This window comes from Cimex lectularius, unplaced genomic scaffold, assembly GCF_000648675.2.
Source record: "Cimex lectularius strain Harlan isolate CLEC.00 unplaced genomic scaffold, Clec_2.1 scaffold197, whole genome shotgun sequence".
Taxonomy (NCBI): domain Eukaryota; kingdom Metazoa; phylum Arthropoda; class Insecta; order Hemiptera; family Cimicidae; genus Cimex; species Cimex lectularius.
In genome coordinates this window covers 30881-46819 of record NW_019392961.1, presented here as the reverse complement: position 1 = coordinate 46819, position 15939 = coordinate 30881, and the positions used below count along the sequence as shown (strand labels likewise).

Below are 15939 nucleotides of genomic sequence, written 5' to 3'. Positions count from 1 at the left end.
ACCTTGGAAAGTGCACTTTTTCCTATAAGATTAAGCACTTTCTTTGGTGCCTCTTGGCACTTCTCTTTTAGTATGGGAGTTGCCTTTACGAAGTGGTTGTACAGTGTAAGGGCAAATGCTTCACATTTAGGAAGAATATGTGCCGATGGCTCTGGTTCCTCCTAACACAATTGGCATGTTTCTGCCTCTGCTCTGCCCATCTTCTGTAAATGTTGGTTAAGAGGACGCTAATTGTTCCCAAATCCTGTCTGTTGTGAGAGAAGGGGGAGGGGGAGAGTGTGAGAGAAAGAGTAAGAGTAAGAGAGTAAGAGAGTAAGAGAGTAAGAGAGAGAGAGAGAGAGAGAGAGAGAGAGAGAGAGAGAGAGAGATATCTTTCGCCTTCCATTTTGAGAGATTGATACATCTTTTACCTTGCCTCATAACTGGTGCTTTTGCCTAGTCTTTGTGTTTTTTGAGTTTTTCTTTCTCAAGCTATTTTTTCAGTTCCGACTTAAGCACACATTCCGGTGCACCCAGTTCTGGTCCCATGGGTTCAAGAGTTGCCCCTTTTTAGCTGGTTGGTCAGTCTGTTTGTTTCCTTTTATGCCTTCATGTCGGGGAACCGACTTTACTTAATCTTAAATTTCGCATAATCAATCAGTTTTAATATAAAGTTAAACTCGAATGTATATATTATAAATCATAGAAAAGAATCACAGTAAGGCGAATCTGCTCCTTTATTGATGCATTAATACAATTTAACCAAATACGTACATTTTCATCCCTTAAGATCAGTTGAAAGTGTTAGTATAAAATATAAATAAAAGGTACCAATTATACTAACTCTTCATTGAATTAAGCTATCTTGAAATAAGTAACATTAATATTAAGTGCCTCCGTCACGGTGTAAAATGATGAATGAGAACATAGGCTGAAGAAGATTAGTTAGAAAGATTAACGTTCATTTGTTTGTTTGTTTGAGATTTTTTCTCATACTCGCTTTTTTCGACCTTTGTACGGAAAAGGAAGTGTACACGTTCCTGAAAGAGACTGATAGATGGAGCCGAAGCCCGTCCACACCTGGGTCAGGACCGGACGGGCGTTAATTAAAAGACATGTAGCGCTTTTTATGTTTGGGAGGACGCATAGCAAATTCGATTTTCCGTAATTTTCCGACCCTCAAGTCCGGGCCTTTGAGCAGAACGGGCCAGCCGGCCGTTGCAGATGGCGGTATTAGATTATATAACGCTGTAAAATCCGGAAACCGCAAGAGCAGTTACAATTGTTTATTGAAGCGAGTGAATTTTTTCTGTTTTTCCTTTCTTCTACCTTTCCTCTACTCTGTACTTAATACGAATTATCGGAAAAAGGTTTACTCCATTATAAAACTACAAAACAGTTTGACAGATAAAACTATAATCAAATCCGAACACTTCTGAACGCCCCAATAGACCGAATCTAGCGAATCTTTACACTTTAAGATAATTTAATGACTGCTATTACTATTTTATAACATATTTATAAAACTTTCATCCAAAGAATTGTTTCTAATAATGAATTAAATAAACGTCATTTCGCACAGTCAACATCTCAATAGGCTAAGGTTTTGAAAACCGGACATGTGCAGTTTTAATTTTAAGTAAAAAAAAAATATTATAAAAACATACTGACCACTCCATTTTTCTCTCCAGGAATCATAACGATAAATAAATCTGTTGATGGTTAGAAGAAAAAAGTCTGACCTCGAGAAAATAGAGGCGAAACTAAGCGGATAGGGATAATCGGCAATGACCAAGCGACCGACAAGGTTTCAATCAAACTCAGTCCTTTTAATCAAAAAATCCTTATAATTAAAAGCTCAAAAAATGTACAATTTTTTGTAATCTTTTATTTCATTTTTAAATTATTCATTTTAAAAAACTTATAAGTTATTTCTAGTGAAAAAGATTGTTACCTAATAAGAGCAGATTATTATGGCAAGTATATGTGAATATTAACTAAATGTAGAGGTGTAACTCCCAACTCCTTTCTTCACTTGTAAACAATTATAGTAATGAATTTGAACATCTCTGAATATGAATTTTCAATTACTTGTTCAAATATTCTCATTGGTGCTGCCTAACCAACCACTAGATTCTCCTATCCTTTTTAAATAACTCACTCAACTTATTGAAGATATCACCAATTTAAACAGATCATTCTAGAATTAGGTAGATAGATAGATAGACAGATATACAGAAGATAGATAGAAAGAGAAAGAGAAAGAGAAAGAGAGAGAGAGAGAGAGAGAGAGAGAGAGAAGAGAGAGGGGGAGAGGGAGAGAGGGAGAGAGAGNAGTGAGGTTGAGCGAGAGAGAGGGAGAGGGGGGAGAGAGAGAGAGAGAGAGAATAATCGGTAATGGAAGGGTTGAATCATCTACTATCGACGAGTAGATTCTACATCCACTGAATAGAAAATACGTGTCTCTAACTGAACTATTTAACTATGCACCTGCATTCTGTTTTTAACAAATTTCTACATTGTTTCCCTATCGTTCAATTATTTGTTTCACACCCTTTTTGACCCATATGTTTTCGATTGTACTCAATGTTACTTCATAAATTATCTACAGCATTGTTTTTACGTTGTTTTGTAGATATTGAAAAGTATTTCTTAGCGTTAGATTATATAGAAGGATAGGAAATATGCGAGAATTGAAAATTGTCGAAACTAGGCGGATGTGAATAACTTAAGCAGAATTAGAGTAATCGTATATCTTTCAGCTTTAAATTCAAATTAACGAATGTAGTGATATAAAGATAACACAAGAGTATAGGCTGAGAAGTTTTGTTGTTGAGTAGTCTGATCATCCCTGGTCATTCCAACCAACCTAACGTTTTACAATGATTCGCGACGTACTGAAATGCAAACTGAGGTTGTACAGATACCCTCTTAGCCTGAGTTTCTTTTTTAATTATAACCTTTTTTTAATAACAGTATTTTTAACCTGTTGGATTTCCTAACTAGACCACTGTGCGTCGGGTCTTGTAATACGCATTTAGATAGAGCGAAAGCACGTTCACACTTGTGGACCAGAACGGGTGGGCAGATAAATTAAAAGACATGTAATTCTTTTTACGATAGCCCCGGCTCGTGAGGACACATAAAACTTGAATTAACAACTCACTCCACTTAAAATTCCTTGTCCCTCTCCTCGCAGGGCCCCTTTCACACTCCACCTTCCATTCCCAAGCCGGGAAAAGACCTGACCGGATTATTGTCTGTCAAACATTTGATCCTATCGGGTACACGCCGCCATTAAAATATTTCGGATTAACTTCCTTGTCAGCTATGTCCCGGACCGGAGGGAATATTAACCTGTAATATATTCATGAGGTTGCTATATGGCCGCATTTATCTGTAATAGGGATCACGGAAATGTAATTCCTTTTTTCCGTAGGCTGCGGATCTCTTTGTTTAATCGGTGTAGATTAAAAGGTTTAACTGTCTTTATGCTTCATTCAATTAGGCAAACTGCAAATTTTAAAACAGCAAATTGGGATAGAATTTTTTTTCTAAGCGAGTTAAAATGGAAATCAAAAGTATCGAAATCACAACGAATGCTTTACGACAAAAAACCTGTCCCACGCACCTGTCCCAATCCTTGACCCTCATCGGAAACCGTGTAAAGAATATGTTCTAAATTTATAAGACTGAACGTACTATTTAACATACAGTTACTACAGATTTTTATATATGTATAGGACGATAAATGAGAAAAAATCTATTAAAAACAGTACTTGAAACTTTAGTATTGGTTATTATAAATTAATAACAAGTCACTTCTGGAATTAACAGATTCGAATAAGCTGTACCCTGTCGTCGTTTGTAAGTAGCTTACAAGGCTCGCATTCGCGATATATTTGGACCGGATCATTCAAGGCATCCGCGTTTTCAATCGTTGAAAAATACATAACAACGAAAAAATTATAAAAACGATTCTCCCTTAGACGACTAAGCAGGGAAATCCGAAATTTTACCGAGCCCTGATTACAAATTCGTTCTGGACTAGTTCCCATAGGAAACCGGGGAAGCGGAACGGAATGTTATCGGCTCTCGGTGGAAAAACACAAAGAAAAACTATTCCACAGTCTTAAAACATTATTCCGCGTACTGAAGAATGGTTCTTTCATATAAAGAAAATCCCCCTTATTGTCGAATCCGACGAAGAAGGTTCAACAAGTGCCGCAATGCTCGCGTTCGTCCTTAAAGTGATCACAACAACGGGGGAAAAATAATCGTCCTTAGAATGAAGCATTAATTCATTTTCTTGGATAGATGAAAGTAAAATGGAATAACAAAAGAGAAAGAAATGGCACTAAAATAATACAATCGTAAAATAGAACAAATACGCGTTAATTAAAATAACATCTTTTAATTAAAAAGTAGTCAAAAAGTTAATTGATTCACTGCGGTTAGTGGATCTATGAAATAACCAATTCCAATAAAAATGCTAATAGTAATATATTTTGATGTTCATTTTATGTAATCTTTATGTATGGTATTGGTTGAGATAAAAAAGTCAGTGTCACGATCGGGATTCGAACCCACGACCTTCGGCTAATAAACCGCTGCTCTACCGCTAGAGCTATAGTGACTTCGATCCACTCGGACAGTAACCACCCATCTCAACCCCACCTTTCGAATTTTCCCTCCTTTTTGAAAAATGGCAAAAAGGACTTTTTTATCTCAACCCATACCTTACATAAAGAGTAATTAATTGAAAAAAATTAATTGGTCAATCGGACCACAAACTCTAATGGATTTAATAAATATTATTGTTTCTTGGAAATTTTATCATCAATATAAAACACTACCGCAATAATTTTATTGGCCCCATACATCAGATAAGAAAAATTCAGGCGTAAGTTTATTTATTTATTTTATTTTATTTGTTTATTTATTTTTTTTGTTTAGGATGTTTAACTATTTTTCAATGTAATGAATCCCGTTTTCTAACACAAGTAATAATTACTTTTGTAATCCATTCCTTAATGTTTTACAACATCATAGAGTTGTTAATATGATTATTAACTATATTATAAAATTCCGACAGAGCTTTATCTACTGAACTTATTGTGTATTGTAAACTTCTTCCCAACTCTCTTTTTCCAAAAAAATACTTTAGCAGATCAAAGTTTAAAATATTTTTACATTCATTTGGTGTTTCACAAGTATTTTTATTGTTTAAATTAATAGTAATTATAACAGGAAAGTGGTCAGTAATGACAGATTGAAATATAAAACATATGATTATCGAACCAATGAAGCCTTTCAAAAATATATGATTAATGGTACTTTGAGATAAACTTTGGACTCTAGTATGTTTATTTGTAGCACTATTATAACCATGATGGGACAAGGTATTTAAGTACACATTAGAAGTATATTCATTTAAGTTAATTTTAATATTCATATCTCCGCATATTACATGTATTGAGTCCTTTCTTTCATCTGAATATTTTTCTAAAGTGTGAAAGAATTCATTTCCAAATGTCTCAAATGACCTATAAATGCCAGCCAAGGTGATAGTGTTACCTTTAAGCATAAACTTTATCTGGACACTATTACATATGTCAGTCATTGAAATGGCTTACTATCAGCGAAACGAGACATTTCAGAGACACATAAATTAACAAAACTCATAGAAGCGTTTCAACGCATCTGAAAGTAGTTCTCCACAAAGTGACTGAGAAAAAATTATTGTACTGCATCTTCATCTGCAGGGAAGGCACACGTTCTAAAAATATTGATAACTGGGATGTACAGTGCGTCCTTTACAAGAATGGTTAAAAAGGAAAATCGTATGGAAAACGCAGCGGCCCGCCTTTAATGGACCTGGCATCCCAATAATGTAATGTGGTGCATTTGGTAGGACTGGAAGGGGTGCTTTGATATGAGGTTCTTCCGCCCAATCAAACCGTAACTCTATACTGCATTAATGTCAAAAATTGACCAAAAAGTCCAGCAATTGCTAATCGCAGGGACATTGTTTTTTCACTAATTTAACAGTGCCTTCACGTGTCTTTGTAGACGTACTTCAAATTATAAAAACGACTAGGATGAGCTACTATATCCACCATATCCGTCTGATTCCCTTTCAGCCCTTATGATTTTTACATAATCCGAGCTCTCTAAAATAATTAATGGGAAAACTTTATTTAACTATTTCACTTCAGGACTGCAGAAAACACCTCAAGGAATTCTTCACTGCTTAACCTGAGAGGGTGGAATTACAAAACTACATGGCATATGGTACAAGTAGTGGAACAAAACGGTTCATATATTATTGATTCAACCTGTTTACAAGTATTTGAAATTTTCATTTACCATCAAAAAACGGACTTATTGTAGGAATCGAAAATAAAAAAAGTGTATAAATAAAAAATCTAGTTAATTCTAATCTCTAAAAGTCGATTCTTCTGTAATATTAATTAAACAAAAAAGTTTGGATAAAATTTATGTACATCCTTAATTCATTGAAATCAAAAGTTTTTATAGTAATTAATAATTTTTCTTTCCTCGTTATTGATTCGTTAATTATAAAGTTTAATATGTTTATAAAGAGAAAATCTCTTTTAATAATTAATTTAAGAACATATTATCCAATTAACCGCTTTCACTCTTTTGGGACATTTTGTATAAAGATTATGCTTCGTTTCTGAAAATTATAGATAATGTATATGTTTGACATAATAAAGCAATTGTGTTGTCTGTAAATACTATATTTATTTGTTTGTTTAAATGTTTCGTTCCTTGAACATTCTGGTTTTCTATAACGATGGTTTTATGATGTTTTATATTTTTATTTTTTATTTGAAAAAGCTTTGACGATTAATTCTTCGCATTTGTTTTTGTTTTTTAATGGCAAAATGAAAGTTTTTCGAGACTGATTCATGCGAATTGAGGAACACATTAGAGCCGCGGTGAGAGGTGTTATTACTAAAAATTAATGGTGTTCGATAAAGGATAATTTTCGGCCGGCAATTATGACGTCCTTTCATATATTTATCAGTTTGAGAAGTGGGCGGAACCCGACTTTCCACCAGTCACTTCGGTCAATCAATCGCAATTATCAATTTAGGGCCGCTCCTCGATCCGCCTGTGCAATGACACGACCTGCGTTGCAGCAGACACCCAGCAGCACACCAGGGGAAATAATGTTTTGAGACGTGTTGAGAGAACTTCAGAAACAGGAAGAGGAGCGGTTTAAGACTGTCGGGACTTCGTACCGACGCACACATACACGTGCAGCTCATTACCGTTTCCACGCACTGGGGTATTCTTAGACTTCTAAACAGGACCAAGGATTAGTTATGGGGAATAAAATGGAAATAAAATCAACGGCGGCTTTCCGTTTGAAGTCGATCGGCATTCCAATCCCACGGCAATGTCGATTCTCTTTGCGCGAGCTCACATTCAACAAGCTGAAGAGGCTGAAAATAGCTTATTTGAAGAACGACAGCCATGGTAAAATTGATGGATCAGCAATTTTTGTGTAAGTAAAATAACTATTAAGCACTTATGACAGAGCAAAATACACTGAATTTCTACCTTTTAAAAGTAAAGTTTAAAAAAGTCTAGCGTTTTTCGAAATATGCGAATTAAAAATAAACGTCTAACGGTAAATCTTTTACCTTTTTTAGCAATTACCACCATCTGTGAAAAAGTTAAAATATGGGAAATGTATTGAGAATCATCTAAGTGTAAAACTTAGCTGTGTCACTGATGGCGTGTATTTCACACATTAATTATCAGAAGAGATAAAATTCCATGAGATGTAGTTATTATTGCCATTGATTATCATGAAAAAACAATTTGGCCAGAATCTTTTAAACATCTTTAACTAGTCAATGCACACGTTTAATATTTATACTTCATCTCACTTTTCTCCTAAAAAATGTCAGATTTACTATTGGGGTCTGAGGGTAATTAACCTGTACTTTGGTCGTATTTGATTAGTTTTATTGTAAACAAAACAGCGAGGCTAGGGCACCAAAATGATCGAAAACGAGCAGACGATAACATTTAAACAAATTATTGTACAACACGACAAAAAGTTACGGAAATTGTTAAGTAGGGCGGTGAGAAAGTAAGTTTTTTCTATAGAGTTCAATATTTTTCAAATGAATATAAATACACATTTTATTGGTTACCTTCGTAACAAATTATTACAAATAATTATTTTTACATTCACTTTTAATGAGACTCGATAGAAAAAAATAATATAATAAAATATCTGAACAAGCATATTCTGGTACTAATTGATTATATCCATTGAGAGTAGGTTGAGATGGGAAGTTGGTGTCCGAGTAGATCGAAGTCACGATAGCTCAAGTGGTAGAGCGGCAGCTATTTAGCCGAAGGTCATGGGTTCGAATCCCGCTCGTGACACTGACTTTTTCATTTCAACCAAAACCTTACATAAAAAGATGAATCAATTGAAAGAAGTAATTTGGCCAATCGGACCACGAAATATAATGAATTATATCCATTGTTCACTGATAACAGAAAAACAAAACAACCTTCTCTCCTATCAATTTCTGTATGAGTTTTTTATTGGTAAACGAATAGCATATTTACGAACATTTGTGTTAAACTATGTGTTTCTAAAAAGGAAGATGAGGGTATGGAAATCATCTGGAAAATTAAAAAAATTTACAAAGGACACCTATAAACACGGATTATCCCGAAAAGAAAAACATCGTAGGTTAATAATTAGCCATCTTGTAAGAAATATTAAACAAATACTTTTGAATGATCAGATATTGTTTTCTGATAAAGTAATAGCCTCAGAACAATTTTGTTTGCCAGGTCTGTTTCTCTTTACTTATATTTCAAGAAATAAAGGTTAATGTATAGTATGAGAACAAATCAATTCGGGTTCGTTTTAATGAATCGTTTGATATTCGTTTAGGTAAAGATATGCCCGAAGAAAATATAGAACCTCCTGATAATTTCTTTTAACAACCCGCTTTTCTCTTCTTCGTGCTGATATTGTAATTTGTAGTTCTATCGTGGGCCAGTGCATTATCAGGGAAGGATAAAAACCCGTTTCCCCCAGTGTGTTCGTGTACACAAATAAAGAACCACCCTAGAATTATGTCCGACCTAGATTTTGGTTTTACGATTATTTTTGTCGCTGCTTAAACCGAGTTTACCAACAGACAAATGGGGTGTTTCGACGTAGGAATGTCCGATTTTCTATTCATAGAATATTTACAACAAAATTAAACGAATAGTTGTAAATTTGCACAATGCAGAACGACATACAAAAAACTAGGAAAATAAAACAGCACTGAGATTTTTGATGTTAAGACTATTTTCCATCTATAGTAGCTCTACTATGAAATGGTTGTAATCAAAACGAGAAAGAAAAATGCAACGTATTAAAAGATTCATAACTGGCGACGTTTGAAGGACAAGGAGAAAGAAGAAAAACAAAGAGGAAATACAATTTCAACCGTTGCGTTAATTATCCAATGTCCTTTGTTCTCGCCGGGATTTCGATGGTCGAGATAGCGGCTTCAATTTCCTGCGAGGCGACATGTTTTCGTCTGGGAATTGCACGTAATGCTGTAATTAACTAAATGTCATTATTCTTTCCGGCCCACCGTAAGTTAAGAATACAACTATACAAAATTAAGGGATATTAATTAATTAATTAAAGGAAAGGCGAGCATTGTTCTAAAGAATCTTTTGGATCTTTTAAGGGCGAGAAATTATAGTAAATATACGGCGCAAAAAAAGAATAAAAGACTATAACGATTTTACACCAGCCTCGTAAAATGTTTACAGGCCGATAGATTTATCGTTTTAAAACGCCGATGTTGCAGTTTGGTTAAGCTTTGATTACAAGGGAAAAAAAGCTGATACAGAAAACGTTTTGAGACCGAGAAAAGACCATCTAGGAAGGTTGGATGAAAAATTCCACCGCCTAAAATGAGTGAGCAAAGAAAGCGTCTGAACATAAAATAAAGCAAGAATATGTAAATAAATTGATCGACGACCTAACTGCAAACAACAATGTAGTATAATAAATATAATAATAAAACAATGAACCTTCACTTTTGCAATTTTGAGCAATAATAGACAAACCATTAATATGGTGAATTCACTCAATTAAAATTTATTTATCATAAAATGGAGATATGTTAGGAGAAAATTGAATAACAAGAAATATTTCTGCAAAAATACGTTCTACTTCAGATATTATGCTGCATGTTTTGTAATACGGATTCAATATTAAGTGAATTTAATTATTTTATACTTGACTTATGTATTTCAAGCTTTCGAGCTATATTTGACCTTTCTTACGGCTCAACATACATACAATAATTTTTATTTTGTTGTTTTATGTTTGTTCCTAAAGGACAAATATAGGCCGAAATTTTGGCAATTGATAGATATCTCACAGCTGACTGACAACTCTGATTCACTAACCATCTTAATTATTTATTTCGATGAAGTAAACGGTTTGACTATGTAGCATAAATCCTGCGTAAGATTTTTTTTACTGTATACTCTGATTTAATTATTTATTTTTGCTGTTTACGCCAAACATGAAATATTTATTATGTGATTCATAAATGTCAACAATATAATGAACATATCTCATCATCCCTTTGACGTAATACCTCTACATCAAATGTTTATGTACGGTAAAAATGGATTTTTATTGTAAAGTTTTTTTTTAATTTTTCGGACTGCGTACAGAATAGGCATAAAAGAAATAAAACGACTAAATAGATAACTGCATCAATATAATAAATCAACTCATTAAAATGATACAAAGTTATTTTTCCCCATTAATCGACGTCGACAAACGTTTTGCTTCATGAACAGATTAAAGGACGTCTAATTGCTGTTAGATTAGTATGTAAGCCGCAGCCTTGTTGGGGTGGTTTTCCCACCGGACGAACGGGCGGTATGGGCCCAGGATTTTTTCACGTCTGCCCCATTACCAGAGTATGTGATATCTTTAACGGGGGCAATCGGGTAGAGAGATGGAATATACAGATAGATAGATAGATAGATAGATAGATACATACATAGATAGATAGATAGATAGATAGATACATAGATAGATAGATACGTAGATAGATAGATAGATAGATAGATAGATAGATAGATAGATAGATAGATAGATAGATAGATAGATAGAGAGAGAGAGAGAGAGAGAGAGAGAAAATACACCCTCGGATTATTAATGTCAGTAATTATCTGAAGTTATCCGGGCAGGCGAATCAAGTAATTAGGACAGCCGGTTCGGTTAATTCGCTTCAAATGTGTATATTGAGGCGATTTGTTAAATTGGCATCTCTTCGGCATACTAACTCAAAAAACCACAATATTACTGCAAAGAAACATTAAAAATTGTCTTTTAATTTAACTACGTACAAACCGTCAGCCTATATTTGTAGATCGTAAATAGCCTGCGATAAATATGTAGAAATAATGAGAGGCTTAATTCTAAAATATTTAATTACTAAGCTTACAGCCAATTTGTTTTATTATGATAAACTTAACGCATACACATTCTCGGTAACTAAGAACAATGAGAATACTTTATTTTTAACGTGGAAGTTAAATTTAAACATCTGACGAATTTCAAATAATTTAGCTGCACGAATACGAAACATAACTTCAAAAGTTAAATGTACAAATGGATTTATAATACTTGAATTTATAAGATGGGATGATCATAGCCTTAGTCTTCGTTGTGATTTGACAAATTTGGCATCAAGATTTAAACTTAAAAACAAATTAAATCAAGTAAATCCCTCGATTAAATAACGAACCTTGTCCCCTTTTATCAATATAATGTTCTTCAATGGAATACTCTCATATTATAATTAGAAATTAAAAATTAAAAATGAACGGTTCGTAACTGAATTTTCTAAGGTCTTGACAATTGTAACAGGGGATAAATTCTCCTAAACGAACGATTTTCTTTGTGGAAAAATAGGAAGGTAGTTCCTTTCAAGCATTAAATGGGGGGAAAACTAACAGTGGTGCTGGTATTCCAGCAAATTACCTTCCTATCATTGAGAACGTTTTTTAGATTATTGGTTAAAAGAGTATTTATTACCGAAAATAAATTAATAAAAGATTCACATTTTGAATGCGTTCTCTGATATCATAACTGTAAACTTTAATTTGAGACATACTGTGAATGGTGTTGCTGGATCTCTATAAAGCATTCGACATTGTGTGGGATAGTTTTCAGAATACAAGCTTATATAATTTAGATTATAGTTTTCTAGAATACAAATTTCAACCCAACGCATTTAAAATTAAACAAATTTTTTACTTCCCGCATAAAGTACCAGCCTGAGTTCGACAGGGATCTATTCTCGGGGCCCATTCTGTTCTGCATGTTCATAATGCTTCTGATAAATGTTCCCTGGCCCTCTAAGTTGTACCATTTGTCCTTTCGATCAACATTTTAGATACCAGGAGCACTCTGCAATAATCTAATTGTGGAAATACAAATAATAAAAAGGTTTTACCAAAAATGAAAAATAAAAATACATGAGCATGAAACAGTTTTTTACGAAACTAAGATTAATTTTATAGACTAATACATAATGTGTGTGAAACCCAAATGGAAAAGTGGGCAAACATTAAGTATCTGGGTTAATGATTTGATTCTACATTAACCTTAAGCCCACATATAAATACTTAAGTCACCGAAGGGACATATGCAATTAAGACCTATTCTTTCTCGTGGCTCGATCGACGACTGAGGCGTTTTAAAAAACCATGTATAAAGAATTTGTGAAAACTATGACTAACAACGTAATAATATCAACCAATACAAAATCAATTTTTAAATGTAGCAACTTCATCGGCACGCTGCACAGAGATTGACACAGCCATGCAAAGACTAAAATCAAAAAATTTTCATAATAGTTTACGTTAGGTATAAGTAGTTCAATAGGTGAATATGATATAAGAATGTAATATTTTGTAATGAAGGTGTTTGCTAAAAATAAATAAATAAGAAGAATAAAAAAAAATGTTACGTCTTATAAGACCATTGAACTTACTAATCTACTTTTACTTCGCAACAGTATTTTTTTTCAAAATATTTTTTAAATTGACTAGTTTTCGTGGTCCACTTGAGCAATTAATATCTTTCAGTTAATTAAGGTTTTTATCTGAGATGAAAAAGCCAGTGTCACAAGCGCGATTCGAACCCACGACCTTCGGCTAGATACGCTGCTCCTCTACCACTTGAGCTGTCGTCACTCATGAAATGGCAAAAAGGAGGGAAAATTCAAAAGGTGAGGTTAATATGGAAAGTTAGTGTCCGAGTGGATCGAAGTTACGATAGCTCAAGTGAGTAGCGGCGTATTTAGCCGAAGGTCGTGGGTTCGAATCATGCTCGTGACACTGGCTTTTTTCTCTCAGCTAAAAACCTTTACTAATTGAAAGATATTTTTTAAAGTGTAATTTACATTCCAAAAGGTATAAGTATTGAGCAGAGAGTATAAAAATAATACTAGTAAATGTGTGGATGCGATCAGATCAGATCAAAAATGCTTCCCCAACAAATAGTGAAATAAAGAATGTAAAAAGTGCTGTGATGTTAAATAAAGCACTAATCCCAAATAAAATAAAAAGCCAAAAAGGAAAACAAATTGTTTGGCAAACCATAACTTGAAAGTGTCACTGAAAGAGACTGACGAAACACTATGTAACAAAACAACAATAAAACAATTCATTATTTACGTCGACAATTACACTGTTTTGAAATAGTCTTGTTAATCCTACACAGGTATATTCACACATATTGTAAAATATTAACAGAAAGGTATACAAATTGCTCCTCCAATATTTTAAACGAAAATAAGGATCTTTAGATTAATTTCAAAACGTGTTTGATTGACACAAGGATAATAAGAATTTACGAGAAAATAATTTATGATCTTACCAAAACGTATAACATATGTATAATATAAATTATTAAACAATATTTCCATATTTAACGTTATCATTGTATGTTTATTAACTATTTTAGCAGTTGGTAAATTATTTCTTACCCAAATCAACGCGGAAACGGTAGTTAATTACAACACATCAAACGGCTCGAGTCTTTTATCAATCAAAAGAACCGATTTGACTCATTTATTACTGCTTCCCGGTTATTTTCCGCTAGGATTTATCCGTAGCTATCCGGGCGAGGGAATCGACTAATTAGGGCCGCCTGTTTAACTAATTCCCGTAAAATGGAAATATTAAGGAGACTTGTAATTTCTAAAGAAGAAGAGGAGGAGTGTACTGTACTAATTAAGACTGTCAATAATATTATTAAAGGGTTGAAGTTTGCCCTTGGGACACATGGAAAGGTAATTAGATGGGGCATTCATGTTTTTACCCTCCACCACCTCCACCCAGCTTATAATCCACGGTATTCATTACTCCACTCAATACTCATTTAATTAGCTCATTAGTGCACTAATTGACGCTCCTAAGTTTTCTTCTCGCTCCTTCCTTAACTCCCTCTCTCCTTCGTTCTCTAGCTGTCTCCGAATGTAAATAAACTTGAGTTGAAACTCTTTGCCTAATTACAAGCCAAGGAGACATTCCTAATTACCTCTATGCAAGTATTATGTTCTACTTGAGGCGATTAGCTCTTTTACACAAGCTTTGTTCTTCGGATTTAATCCGACTAAGTTACGCTCACCTGATCCTTGATGTCTCATTTTTAACGGCTTTCCCCAGGAGACGGGAGATCAATATAATTTCGCAAAAACGCGGATTTAAGGTCTACTTTGTAAAAACCTAAGTTACATTCACATATTGAATAAGAAAAAATATTTCTTCGTTGAATTCACCCATTGATCACTCTCGCTCAAACCACTATCAAATAGATAAAAGCATATATAAAAGGCCGTACAAAGAAGTTATTTTCATAATTCTATGAGGTTTACCGAGTGTATATTGTATACATATACATGAACGTTGAATCCCATTGCACATCCTTGCTTTTGTCCTATTGCTCCACCAACAATGAGTAATTGCTAAATGACAGATGCAGGTAGATCTGATACACCAATTATAACATGTTTCGAAATTTTTACAAAGGTCGAAATGAATAAAGCATTAATGGAAAATACTCATTTTTCTCAGATGGAGTGATGATTAGTACTACACCTACTACTGATCAATTTGAAGAATGAATTATTATATGGAGATCGTGGGATGTGTCTTGTGTGATGTAGGTTTTAGAAAAACATTTTCTTTATAGTACCAACGTTTCAATCTTTATTGAAATCATCTTCAGGGCCTGGGATTTACAAAAGGTGTTTGGATTATACAAACACATGCAAGATGTGAAAATGAATTTGTACAATGATGTACGCTATAAATTTTAAGTTTATTCGAAGTATTTATACTGGGGACCGCGGTAGCCGAGTGGTTAGCATGAGAGACTCTCACGCCGCGGTCGTGGGTTCGATTCCCACCGTTGCCCCTGGCCCTTTTTTCCCAATAACCCCCCAAATTTGCCCCCCAAATTTGAACACACATATACGAATTTGTCACATGGCTAATATGCATAGTTCATAACGCCCAAAAAAAAAAAAAAAAAAAAAAAAAAAAGTATTTATACTCATACAAAGTGTGTTTTCTGTGTAGATGTGTCATTGTTGTGTGTCGTGTTGCAAGTGTTAGTAAGATATAAATGTTTTTTTGTTTATATAATTTGAATGTATATATAAACCTTCAAAATATATAAACAAAAAAACATTTATATCTTACTAACACTCGCAACACTACACAAAACTATGCCTTCTACACAAAAAACACACACTTTTAGTGAGTACAAATTCTTTGGATAAACCTAGAATTTCTGCATTGCGTACATCATCGTATAAAATCATTTTTATATAGTACATGTATTTGAATACTTCG

At 33.8% G+C, this 15939-nt stretch overlaps 1 protein-coding gene across 1 annotated transcript in view; it reads right to left on the bottom strand.

The window, feature by feature from the left end:
- Positions 1-3225, bottom strand: part of LOC106665855 (LIM domain transcription factor LMO4) — a 159436-nt gene extending 156211 nt beyond the window's left edge. Inside the window, exon 1 of the mRNA XM_024229486.1 lies at positions 3146-3225. The gene's annotated coding sequence lies outside the window, so the exon portion shown is untranslated. The remainder of the gene's footprint in view (positions 1-3145) is intronic.
- Between the last annotated feature and the right edge of the window lie 12714 nt (positions 3226-15939).